The 12593-nt window shown below is 44.3% G+C and overlaps 1 protein-coding gene across 3 annotated transcripts in view; it reads left to right on the forward strand.

Annotated features, from left to right (window-relative positions):
* The first annotated feature begins 4092 nt into the window (after positions 1–4092).
* GPR156 (G protein-coupled receptor 156) overlaps positions 4093–12593 on the forward strand; it is an 83736-nt gene continuing 75235 nt past the window's right edge. Inside the window, exon 1 of one of the 3 annotated variants that reach the window (XM_072811552.1) lies at positions 4093–4197. The gene's annotated coding sequence lies outside the window, so the exon portion shown is untranslated. Of the gene's footprint in view, positions 4198–10049; positions 10225–12593 lie in introns of those variants that run through there. The other 2 variants (XM_072811553.1, XM_072811551.1) reach the window with 2 other exon arrangements.

Here is a 12593-nt window from a genome sequence, read left to right on the forward strand (position 1 = left end):
AATTGAAAGCAACAGGGTAGATCTGAGGATTTTAGTGCCTGGAATTAAGGACAATCATTTTAAAACAATGCCAACCAAAAACTCAAAATACAAATTCCTGCAACAGGGAGTCCATTTGTTCTAGTGTGGGTTATGACCACTATTATGGTCAAAAGAGTGGGGTTCCAAGATTGGAAGACCTCCAAATTGCATGGGAAGGACAGGAGGAAGCATTTTCCCAAAGGAGTGAATTTTGGCAGAAAAAAATAAATGATAACCACTAAATGTGTTAACACTTTGTTAATAACAATTTTGATTATCAAAATAGTCTATTTAATGTGACTCTGCCAGATAATAATATACAGAAAATTTGTACTATAATATAAACACAATGGAGAAAAGTGGATTAATTGTGACTAAATATGGCATTAAGGAGTAGGATGATATGTCAAATTCTAGAATAAATTATGAGACACTGAAATAGAAGATTGGTTTCCTAAGAAGTTGCAAAATCTGGTCTAGTTTCCTAAGCCATGTATTGTCTCTAATCATGAGGCACGTGAAATTAACTTGATTTCAACTTGAATAAGTTGTAGTTGATTTTTAGAATTCCAAACAAAGTTAAAAGATAATAAAGAGAATGCAGAAAGTACTTGCAACACATACAACATATTAAAGAGTTACTATCTTTAATGTGTAAGAAATTCTTACACTTTGAAAAGAAAAAGGCCAGTAACTCAAAAAGAAAAATGAGCTAAGTATATGAATAAGCAATTACAGAACAGAAAATCCAAAGCGGGAAAAATAGCTTCACTAGTCAGAACTACAAACTACCTTTATTCACTTGATAAAATGGCTAAAGTGCTACAGAGCAAATCATTACAGCCTTTTAAAAGGCAAACTGCTAACATTTTAAATGGACCAATCTCCTACCTAGGAATTAATCCCTCAGAAATTAAAGTACCAAAGCATTTGGAGACACATATAAGGGGGTTTATTGAAACATTGATGGCAGTGGCAATTTTTTAAAAAAAGAATTTGCCATGAACAGAGGAACTTGTGAATATGTTGTGGTATATCTAAAACATTATGCCTCTAAAGTAAATGGATTAAAGCAATACGAGTTGAATTGAAAGGATTTTAAGACTTCTTTCATGGGATGCCTGGGTGGCTCAGTGGTTGAGTGTCTGCCTTTGGCTCAGGTCATGATCCTGGGGTCCTGGGATCAATTTCAAGACCAGGCTCCCTGCGGGAAGCCTGCTTCTCCCTCTACCTATGTCTCTGCCTCTGTCTCTGTCTCTCATGAATAAATAAATAAATGTTTTTTTAAAATCATTTATTATTTCATGAGAAAAGAAGCAGAGAAGTATGTATACACACTATGATATCTCATTTCATAAAATAAAGACAAAAGCTACTATATATATTACTCTCTCTATATATATATGTATGAAGTTATTTATGTTCACAGGTTAACTTTTTAAACAGTTGAGAGAGGGGGAGAGTCAGATCAGAAAAGATTAGAAAACAGTGTGTCTGGAAGAAAACACAGCATGCCTAAAATGTTTCCACATAGGCACATATAGAAGATGGACATGTACATAATAAGATGCACAAATACAGTGGTAATTTCAGGGTGTGGGAGTTTGTCCTTCCTTATGCTTTTATGGACTTGAACTTTTACAATAAGCACAAAGTTTATATACAACCAAAGAATAGTTATTTATTTTAAAATGTGTGTGTGGCCAATTGCCATGGGGGATGAAGACGAGTCAGGAAATATACCTTGCCTTGCAGGCCCTGACTGTGAGGAGACAAGAAGACACAACCATTTGTAACATACAGCTGAACTTAGTGCTGCAACAGAAACACAGAGAGCTGGGAGAGACATTAATTCATCTCACAGCTGACTGGAAACAACTGGGAGATCTTCATTAAAGTAGAAGGCATTTGAGTTGGATCTGGAAGGCTTGGGAGAAACTCAACAGGAAAATATGGGGATAAAGGAAAATCCAGAATCGGGGGGGGGGGGGGGCGGTCAGAGAAATAAAGAGGGGCATGAAAAACCCAGAGGGCATTCAAAGGATAGCAATGACCCAGTTTAGTATAACTGGAACACGGGTGTTAAGTGGACAGAAGGTAGGAAGCTGGTTTGCAATTGTGAGAGTAGTTTAGAATTTATTCCAATTGCAGAGGGAAGTTACTGCAAGTTTGGGTGTTGGGCTTGGGGGGATGGGTAAAGGTAAGAGGAATGTTTTATCAGGAGAGCTAAGACGTTCTCAGGTCTGTGTTGGGAGTGAGGAGAGACAGGAGGCAAGAAAACCAGTTAGGAAACTATTAAAATGATTCAACCCAAGGTAATAAAAGTCTAACAAGAGCACCAACGTGGGAATGTATAGGAGGGAAAAGATTCCAGAAACAGACCTGAGGTAAATAGGGCAGGCCTTGGTGGAAGATGGAAAACTTTCTGTGCCTGGCAAGGGAGGGGTTGGGAATACTTCAATCTGAGAAAGAGAATGCTGGAATTGGATGTGGGAACCACAGTCAAAGATTCCAGTATCTTGCAAAATGTAGAGGGAACTGTGAGAATGATGACCTAAAAGCAGGGAGAAATTCTGAGGTAAAATAAAAGCTGCACAGAGATCAGAAAGACAAATCCTCGACACAGAACTACAGAGCCAAAGATCTAGGTCTGCTCTCTCAAGTTGGCTGTCCTAAGGAAAAGATGAACCCCAAAGCCTTAACCAGAGTGACACCCAAGGTGGAGGATCAGATGGGTCCTCCTCAGGTTCTTCCTGTTCCAAATGAAAGCATCGGAGGCACAGAATGAGCGCTCTGGAGAGTCCTGCAAAACAATCTCAGACATAATTCTTGCTCTTGGGCAATCCGGTTTTTTGCTTAACTGCTTTTAGATAACCCTTGGCTCTCCAGTTTTCCTCTTATTTTCCCTCGTAGAACCCTCCCCGTGAAAAGAATTCTTCTGAGTAACTTCGTGTATGAGACATCTAAGAATGTCACTAGGGTCCTGCTGGGGAGGGAGCGGCCCCAGCTGGCTTTCCTCCCTTCCCCCCTGGCCAGCCGAGGGTTTCCTCAAGGCACTCCTAAAACAGGTGGCATTTCCCAACCAGCATAAATACGTCTGAGATTTCAAAACAGAATAAATGGAAATATGAAAAGTCTAAACGGATTCCAGAGACCCTTTCCAGATCTCCCACCCTATGACTCCCTCAGGGTGTCTTAGACGCAGAGGCTCATCTTTGAATGAATGGACATCTGGTTTGTGGTTTCCTTCTGGCATTCCTGGGGGAAGTAACGCCCTCCTCTTTCTGATTATTAAATAAGTACGAACCCAGGGCGCCTGGGTGGCTCAGCGCTTGAGCCTCTGCCTTCGGCTCAGGTCGTGACCCCGGGGTCCTGGGATCGAGTCCCACATTGGGCTCCCCACAGGGAGCCTGCTTCTCCCTCTGCCCCTCTCTCTGTGTCTCTCAGGAATAAATAGATAAAATCTTAAAAAAAAAAAAAAAAAAAATTAGGGCAGCCGGGGTGGCTCATTGGTTTAGCGCCACCTTCAGCCCAGGGCATGAGCCTGGAGACCCGGGATCCAGTCCCGCGTCGGGCTCCCTGCATGGAGCCTGCTTCTCCCTCTGCCTGTCTCTGCACTCCCCGCCCCCTCTCGGTGTGTGTCTCTCATGAATAAATAGGTAAAATCTTAAATTTAGCCGCGGTAAAGAATTTGGGAAACCTAGAGAGCATAAAACAAGAACACTACTTGGAGACCGCACCGCGGGAACCGAAGAGAGCCCTGCGTGGAACCGTCTGAGCCCCGCTCCCCGCGCGCCGGCCCGGGGCGGCCGAGGGTCTCCTCCGACGCGGCGGCCGAGGCGGGGCTGAGGCGGCGCCAGGCCCGGGGCTCGGGGGCGGCGGCGCGTGGGGTCCGCGGGCCCGCGCGCCCTCGCCCCGGGCCCGACCTCGCCGCCAGCGCGGGGGCCGGCGCGCCACGCGGGGCGGCGCCAGGGGAGGGGCGGGAGGCGCGGCCCCGGCAGCGCCCCGGGCCGGAGGGCGGCGAGCGCCCCGCGCGGACCGCAGAGGCCGGCGCCGCAGCCCCGCCGCCCCGCCGCCTCCACGCCCGGCCCCCCGGCGCGGCCATGGGCGCGCCCCCACCCCCAGGCCCGGCGGACCCGAGAGAGCCCCGCGCGGCGCGGGCGGAGACGCGGTGAGGTGAGCACGCGCCCTCGAGGATCCCGAGCGCGGGATTCGGCGGGAGCCCTCCGTGGACGCGACGTAGCCGCGGAACGTCAGACGCTGACAGGGAAGGGCACGGTCCGCTGCGGTCCGCGGGCGACTCTCCGGCACCTGAGGCGAGCCCCGGGAGGCTCCCCGCGCGCGCCGGCGGCGGCCTCCTGAGGGGAGGGGGGCGGGGGCTGCGGCCGCGGCGGCGGTGCCCAGTGAGCGGCTGCCTGCGGACGGCCGGGGAGCCCACAGCCGGGGTCTCCCTCCACAGCCTGGTCACCGGCCCCGCAGGGGCGCGGGGGGCGCGGGGGGCGGGAGGGCGCGCCCCGAAGTGTCGCCCCAGGCAGCCGGCCCTGCTCCGGGCAGAGAGAGGCCCTGCAGCACCCCTGCGAGCGCCCGTCTCTAACTCACCTGGAGGCCGCGTGTTAGGACCCGGCGTTGGCCCGGGGGCCGACCTGAGCCTACTGGGGCCCCCGCAGATGATGCGCCTCGTTTTGAAACCCGAGTTCTGGTCGCGTTTCAGAAGAGAAATCAGCAGGTGCTGACTCTCCCCTTTGTCGGCTGTCTAGGAACGAGCTTGCGTGAACAGCAGGCAAATTGCATCCTAGCCTTTCATGAAACGTCTTTCATTTTATTTTATTTTATTTTATTTTATTTTATTTTATTTTATTTTATTTATTTTATTTTATTTTATTTTATTTTATTTTATTTATTTTATTTTATTTATTTTATTTTATTTATTTTATTTTATTATCTTTTACCTCTTTATTTTTTTATTTTTTTATTGGAGTTCAATTATGAAACGTCTTTCTTGATATACAGTCCTTTAAACCAGGATCTAGGGGATAACATTGAATTATTGCATCCCCTAGATAAAAGCGAAAAGTTTTTTTTTGTTTGTTTTTTGTTTTTGTTTTTGTTTTTGTTTTTTTTTGAGTAGGGGTTAAAAGCTGGAAAGACTGTTGAGTAGTTGTCTTAGGCAGCAAGGCCTGCAAAGGGAAATTAATGGTTCTCCCTCAATGGGGGCATTCCGCACAGAAGGCCTTCCTGCAGGCGAGGTAGTAGTAGCAAGTCAGTTTGAGCCTGGAGAATAAAATGCGTTGGGCAGGCTTTACTTGAGTTAGGGATCTGTGAGCATGGGGTGGGGGGGCTGGTGGTGGTGGTGGAGGGTGCTCTCTGGTCTCCGTTTTAGCAGCCTAATTCCACTTTTGGGCCACCATTGTCTCTGGAGTGCTCCTTGCATTTCCCTTTCTCTTCTACCGCCAGCTTTTAGCTTCTCCCTCTTGCTCAATAAGTCTAGAGTTGAGCCTGGTCAGAGGCAGAGTTATGGTAGCCTGGGGATAGACAGCATCAAGGCCAGTGAAAGCAGAATTGTGGCCTAGGAGGATCTGAGGGGTGAATGGGATGAAGCCACAGACTTTCAGCCTAGAAGGCTCTCCAAAGAGTGGGAAAATAAGGATTGAGGGAAGGAGATTCTCTGGGGGAGGACAATAGGTGCTTACAACTTGTTTCCTCCTGAGGATGTTAATATTCCCTTTTTTTGTTGTTTGAACACAAGGGCATTTCCAGATGGGGTTGAGGAGTGTGCCCTCCCACCGCACAAATGCACATTTTACTGCACTCCCTTGTAGGTTTCCAGAGAGTAATTAATTGGGGGCAGGGGGAGAGAGAAGAAAGAAGCCCCAAGACTTGCCAGAGAGACAATGGAACATGGGCTGGCTGGGGCAGAGAAGTTGGATCTGAAAGTTGGAATGTTCCACATTTAGTTAAAAATCAGAATCTTTATTTGGCAGAGAAGTGTTGAGGATTATAACATTCATATTTAATTGCTGATTAATTTTGCCCAATAAAGGACACAAATCCCTCTCTTTTCATCTCCAATGATTTATTATGAAAAAATTTCTGACACAAGAAGAGTTACCTGCCTTACTTTTTATGAATTTGTAACCATCTTGATACATATACTTGTTAGTGAAAATCAGAGTCTGAAATCCAGAAACATGTGATCTGGCCCCAGACAGAGCTGGAATCAGAAGGCAGTTAAGAAACAGATGTGTAGGGACATCTGGGTGGTTCAGCGGTTGAGAGTCTGCCTTCGGCTCAGGTCATGATCCTGGGGTTCTGGGATCGAGTCCCATGTTGGGTTTCCAGCATGGAGCCTGCCTCTCCCTCTGCTCATGTCTTTGCCCATCTCTCTCTCTCTCATGAATGAATGAATGAATAAATAAATAAATAAATATAAATAAAACCTTAAAAAAAAAAGAAATAGATGTGTGGGGGCACTTGGATGGCACAGCTGGTTAAGTGTCCCACTCTTGGTTTTGGCTCAGGTCACGATCTCAGGGTTGTGAGATTGAGCCCACGTTGGGCTCCCCTGCTCAGCAGGGAATCTGCTTGAGATTCTCTCTCCCTGTATCTCTGCCTCTCCCTGCTTGTGCTCTCTCTCTCTCTCTAAAATAAATAAATAGAATCTTTTTTAAAAGAAAGAAATAGATGTGTGAAGGATGTTAAGATTTTGAAGGACACAAAATCTGGATCTTATTCTGACTTTTCCCTAAGAATAGGGCAGCTCCCTTACTTTCCTCCTTTTACCCATTATTAAAACATCAGTTAGATTGTTACTCCTCTGCTTACACTCTCTAATGGTTCCATTCACGTTTTGAATAAAATCCATCTCTCTTCCAGGGTTTACCAAAGCCTGATGCAATCTGACCTGTTTGACCTCATATTTTGTCACTCTTCCCCTCTCTTGTTCTTCCTTCTCCCTGAGCACTCTTCCTTCAGATACTTGCACTGTTTTTGTCCTCAACTCATTCAGGTCTCTTTTCAGATGTGACCTCCTTGATCAGGGCTTCCCTGACCACCTGATCCAAAACAGGCCTTTGTCAGTCCCTGTCCTCTGACCTTGCCTTATTTCTTCATTGCTTTATCATTACCTGGCATTTTATAGTATAGCTGTTTCTTTGTTAATTGCCCAATATCCCCCCACTCAAATGTTAGCTCCATAAGGACCAGAAATTTTTTTGTTGTCTTCATGGCTATGTTCCTGTTTGGCATATTATAAGCAATTAATACATAATTGTTGAATTAATTAGGCAATTAAATGACACAAACAAGGCATTAACTCCCATAAAGGTTGTAGAATTCTTGGTAAAATACTAGAAGTTCCTTTTAGGTAATTCGAGTCAATCAATATTTTATAGGTAAATGATGATCCTGGAGATCAGTGGCCTCTTGTATCCTCACAGTGCTTCTAAGCTGAATCCTTGCTAGAAGCTCAGCCAGTTTTGACAAACTCACATTCTGAACAAGGGACAAAAAATTTCAATCCCAGAAATTTCCCTCATGCCCCTCTCTGGTCATCTGCACCATCCAGAAGCAAATTTTGTTATGATCCATGTTATCATAGATCTGTTTTTGCATTCTTGAACACCCATGGAAGTGCATTCACACTGATGTACTTTTGCATTTAGCTTCTTTTTGCTCAACGTGATGTCTGAGATTCATCTGTGTTGTTGAATATATTGGTCATTTCTTTTTATTTCAAATAATATTTCATCATGACTATCTACCTACCATATGCTTATCTATTCTCTTACTGATGGGCGCTTGGGGTATTTCCAATTTGGGACTTTTTAAAATAAAGCTGCCATAAATATTCTTACAGGATCTGCTTCATCTTGAGTCCTGTGTACTTTATTTGAAAATCTTTGTGCCACCTGTGCTGAGAGAAGTGTGGCAAGCTTACTGGGGCTGTGACTGATGTTGCAGTGAGTGCCTTCTCTAGACAGCTCCACTGGGCACTGGCTTACCTCCCACTCCAGAGAGAGAACATTTGGAAAATGAATGTCCATGCAAATTGGGGAGACCTCAGGAACATTTTCAGTGTTTTTCGATCCTTATATGGGACTCTATAAAATGCCTGCTGCCATTGCTCTTATGTTCCCTTCCTCCTCTCAGCTCCCTACCCCCGTACAAGTTGACTCTAATCAGCCACTCAACATTATGCTATCAGGGAGTTTAAATATTTATGAGCAAGAGTCTTATTCAGAGCCTGATAAAATATTTATGTGTTTCCATGGGGCATTGGTTTCCATCTAGACTTCTCAAGGTGTTTTTCTGAGGCACTTGTCATAATCATGAGATATTCAGACAGAGATAGATGATATAGCCAGAGAATAGCTGGTTATTGAACCCCACCTTGCAGCATACCCTGCTTTGCAGAGGTGGGGGAGGATGAACACACAGAAAAAAAATGGGCATTAGTGATGTCTGGATCAAGAGAAAGACAGTGTGTGTTGTTGAAAATGGATTGAAAAAAGAAGGGCCTGCTAATATAGCACTGCTAAAGATGTGAATCCAGAGGTGATTGTGGCAAAGAACCTGTTAGAATGAGGAAGAATTAATGAAGGTGAGATGCATTCATTCCAGATAGAAGCATGAAGGAACCAGCCTGTAAAAGACATAGTCTGTTTGACACTGATGTAGACACGGCTCATATATGACAACTATTCTGAATGCTATAATTATCACAACTTATGAAACTATGGGGAAGGTATGGAGGCTAGCCAGGGTTTCCAGGTGGAGAGCAAAGAACTAGCTATTTCAGGAGGGATTGTTATTTTCCTCCAAGGAAGAAGTGTCTTTTGAGTAGAGTTCTGGAGGAGGTGTGGTACTTTGACTGGCAGCTGTAGTTGGAAGAACGTTCCCTGAAAGACAGTAACTTGAGCCAGTATTCGGTATTCGAGTCCGGGCCAAAGTGCTGGTGCAGTTTGAGTGAGGTGAAGAGGTAGAGAGGGTCAGGTCAGGGCAGGTTTTCAGTAAGAGATAAAGCAGGAGAACTATAGGCCCGCTTGTCAAGAACACGAGAGTATGGACTTTAATCTGTTTGTTGTAGGGAACCATGTAACTTTTGACCAGAGACTGGGTCAAAATTTGAGCAATTCCTGGGAGATGCATCCAACCCAGGTCTGTTTATGTCCAAGGTGCTTCCAGATTATTTTCCTATGTCCAGTCCAGTCTAGAGACTGTGCAGTCTAATCTAGAGGAAGCAAATGAGAGAGAGGGAAGATTCATTCAATATACTCCTAGGATTGACCAGAAATAGGTCTCACCAGCTATCTTCTTTCCCCATATAACATACTCAGAATGTGCCAAGTCAAACTGAATTCATAGGCTGTATGTATGCTTATCCTCTGCTCTTCTCCATGGCCACCTTGCCTCTTAGGGAGAATTGAGAGGGTCTAAGTATGCCTTTAATACCTGAACCCAAATCTGGGTCAGTGTACTTCAGATGTGGGTTGCCAGGCAACAGAGGATTAAGCAGTGAGGCTGTCAGACCATCGCTGCAGACTGCAAGCCTGCTTTGACCAGGCTACCAGGCAGTGACCAGAGAGGCGACTGGCAGTAGAAGGTGGAAGTCATGCATATTGATAACCTATAGGTAGAGCTGCCTGGCCCCCTTCACCTGTATTCTCCCTTCATATTGTAAGTTTCTATTCAAAAGTTTCCCCAAGATGTTTACTTTTTAGCTCATAATGAAAATAGGGAGGGAGATAGTGAAGGGTGTTAAGCCTATCAGCATCTGTACTTTATGATGTTTGTAATAAGGAAGAGATCATTGTAGAAATAATGGCTCTGAGGAATTCAGTTTTCAGTGCTGCATGGGGAGCTTTGCATATATATAGATTAACAGAAAGTTCTGGATTTCTGATGGAAAGAAGTGATTTCTTGGTATGAGGACAAGGAAGAGCACAGGAGGGCCTCTTAGAGAAACTTCAAGATTCTGTCCAGAGCTTTGTTGGTTGAAATTGCTCTCTTACTGCTATGGATACCTGTTCCAGAGTGACAATCAGAATACCCAGGAAAGAGTTCTCTGGGCTTTCCAACTGCCATGTGTCTATGCTGCAGTGTCACACTGTCTTGGCACTGCCAGCTATCCATCCTGAGTCTCCAAGGGTAACTGGGGAGACCTGAAGAGAAAAGACAGAAGTGGATGTCTTAACTAGGGAAATGGTAAGGGCCTGAAGATATGGTCTGGACTGGCAGTGTGGTAAGGGTCTAAAGTAATGGTCGAGCAAGACTCCAGACCAACAAGGTTCTTCTTGCCTCTAATCTGATATATTTCTGGTTTTCTGCATGAAGTGGAGTCTTCCAAAGGCCATATCAGCTGGAGTATTTACTCTGAACATGTGAACAGAATGCATGCTTAATTGAGTGTCTTTTCCAAATTTTGATGATTCTCTGATTGTCCCCAGGCTGGTGATGGCTGTCTGCTTTTTTATGCTGTTAGGATAAACCCAGAAGATCCAATAAAGAGGGAGCAGAAAAAGTAATATCAGGAGACAGGGAAGGGAAGAGGAATAGTGGCCTGCTGGGATCCTAGGTACCCAATTACCTGCAAGTGAAAAGTGGGAATGAAAGAAGATCAAATAACTACCCAAGGGGATCTTTACATGCAAATGTTGCTGATTTCCGAGGCAGCCATAAGGAGAAAAGCAGGCCTGAGACACAAAGGCTCCTGTCACAGTTAGTCTGAGGAATATGAATACCAGCTTGACGCACCAGAACACATAGCCACACCACAGCTGTGCAGAATGACAACAGTAACATGCTGTCCAAACCCCTTTTCCACTTCACATATTCTCTCATATTTATTTGTAATATTAGGTAATATATGTAAGACATTCATCTACACTTGTGAAGCTACACAATGCAGACCTCTAAAAAGGGAGGAAAAATAAAATAAGGTGAAAAGGAGAAATTGAACTCTAGGAAACAAACTGAGGGTTGCTGGAGGAGTGGTGGGTGGGAGGATGGGAAAACTAGGTGATGGGCTGTAAGGAGGGCACTTGATGGAATGAGCACTGGGTGTTATATGCTACTGATGAATCACTAAATTCTGCCCTGAAACTAGTAATACAGTATATGTTAACTAAGTTGAATTTAAATAAAGAATTAAAAAGAAAAAGTAAGTATAATGACAAAAAGAAACTATTCCAAAATATTATCAGTGGCAGGATTATAAATGATTACTTTTTAAAAAAATGTAACCATATTTTCCATGAACGCTGTAGCATTTCTATGATAATCAGGAAACATCGAATAAAAAGTCTATTAAAGAAGGTAAGTAGAGAGGTAGAAGAAGAGGCATGGGTATAGGACAGTAGGATTGTTCAAGAAGAGAAAAAAGATGTTGAAAGATGAATGAGTGGTCAAAAAAGTTAGTTCTTGGGATGCCTGGGTGGCTCAGCAGTTAAGCAGACATCTGCCTTTGGTTCAGGGTGTGATCCCAGGGTCTAGGATCAAGTCCCGCATTCGGCTCCTTGTGTCTAGCCTGCTTCTCCTCTTCCTGGGTCTCTGCCTCTGTTTGTGTGTGTCTCTCTCATGAATAAATAAATAAAATCTTTTTTAAAAAAAAGTTCTTCACAGGCTGCTAGCTTCTGCACATTATTTTATTATTGAGTATCATATATCTATTACCCCTCAGAAGGTCTGGAAGCTTCTATCAGCATGAAACCAAATACAAATACTGAGCCAAGTGTCACTCCTCCAGGGCTTTAATTCTGTCCTGTGGGTAAGAATTGGAAGGCCCTCAACTAACTTCCAGTGGTCCTCAAAGAATCTTCCACCAAAGCGCTAACACAGAACACTTCAAAGCTGGGCAGCAGCATCTTTCCCACAGAGTTTAATATTTATCCCCGCAGAGGCTGGGCCAGGCTTATGGCTCTCATCTCTGAAGTATGGAACAGAAGCCAACAAAGGCTGTCAGGAGTTGGAGTAGTGGGATTTCTCCAGACAAAAGCTTGTTCTATTCTCATACTTGCTTCTGTTGGCTGCTTACTGGCTCGGGCAGCCCCTTGGGAAGCTCTGTGGCTGAGGCTTTGGAGAGGTACCTATAGTTTTCATTTCACAGCCACTGGCCTTCTCCAGGAGCACTGTCAAGTCTGTGCTTTAATTGGCTGTTGTTTAGGGACACAAGGTGAGGCCTCTCTCTGAGAGCAGTAGTTACTATTTACCTCTCCCCACCAGGATCGATTTAAAGTAAATGCCAGAGCAAATTTAAAACAAACCCCACTGAACTCTGGGGTCTGGCATTACCTGTAATTATAGTCAATAAATCCTTTTTATATTTTAAATTTATTACATTTTTAAATTCTAAAAGCAATACACACTCATTGTAACCAGTCTTGTAAGATAGTAGTCTATAAAGAAGATGTTATTAATCTCCCCCTCTTCTTCCATCTACCTGACAAAACCACTTTAAAATTAAATGTGAATTCTTTCACTCCTTTTCTATGTTCAAATATGTAGTTATTTTTTATTTCATATGTAAATGAGATCATATAATACCGTTTATTCTGTTACTTGTTTCATTTTGATAT

This window comes from Canis lupus, chromosome 35 (assembly GCF_048164855.1).
Source record: "Canis lupus baileyi chromosome 35, mCanLup2.hap1, whole genome shotgun sequence".
Lineage (NCBI taxonomy): Eukaryota > Metazoa > Chordata > Mammalia > Carnivora > Canidae > Canis > Canis lupus.